Consider the following 968-nt stretch of genomic DNA (forward strand, 5'->3'; position numbering starts at 1 on the left):
TTGGAGGAAAAATAATGTTGACCTTTATAGTTACAGTAAATTTAGTACATGGCATAAAGTTGATTTAGTCTTTAACTCTTTGAAAAGTGTTCATGTTTCAAACATTTGTAAGCACTTATTGTTCATATTGTAAACTATGAATTTTATTATACTGAATTAATTGTGCTGAAATAGTACAACTGTTCCCAGTGAAACTATGAATTGTATACTTGAATTTGATACTGTTTTTATACTGTTTTGATAAAAAAAAATGTTGATGTATTGCAAAATTTTTTGTATGTTAATGTTTTTAAATAAAGAATTTGAATTTGAATCACTGTAAATATTTTTTTCTACAGTAGTCTACAGGCCACGGCATTTCAATAATATACATCAATATTTTCAGTAATATATTTCTTACTGTAAAACCATATAACATTAAGGATACTCTAAGGACTAAGTTATACAGTAACTTTTGGCAGCACTGTTGCCTGCTTAATACTGTAGCAGCTGTTTGCACTAACTTACTGGGAGCACGATTACCTGCTTGCTACTGTAGCAGCTGTTTACAGTAACAACTGTAACAGTCGTTTACAATATTAAGCAGGCAACGGTGCTGCCAGTATGTTACAGTAAAACAGCAAGGCTAGCAGTGCACCAAAATGGGCTGATATGAATATTATTGTAATTTTATTGTAAACAGTGACTGGTGTTGATTTTCGAGGGCACTGACAGCAGTTGCTCTACCTATTTGTTTATCAGGATAGACACCACCTTCTGAAAAATAATCTAATATATCTGGACAACAAGCAAGTGCAGTGTTCATGCCATTTTCAGGAACTAACTCACATGGATGACAAGAGTTAAGAACCGAGGCTTTATTGAACTCTAGGTTTTTTGTCTCCAACTTTTAACTTTCAACTTTCAAACATCATAGGGTAGGTTTTATAAATCTAATAACTTGTTCATGGTGGAGGGAGGGTTGTGCA

The sequence above is a fragment of the Epinephelus fuscoguttatus genome, linkage group LG6, assembly GCF_011397635.1.
Source record: "Epinephelus fuscoguttatus linkage group LG6, E.fuscoguttatus.final_Chr_v1".
In the NCBI taxonomy this organism is placed as follows: domain Eukaryota; kingdom Metazoa; phylum Chordata; class Actinopteri; order Perciformes; family Serranidae; genus Epinephelus; species Epinephelus fuscoguttatus.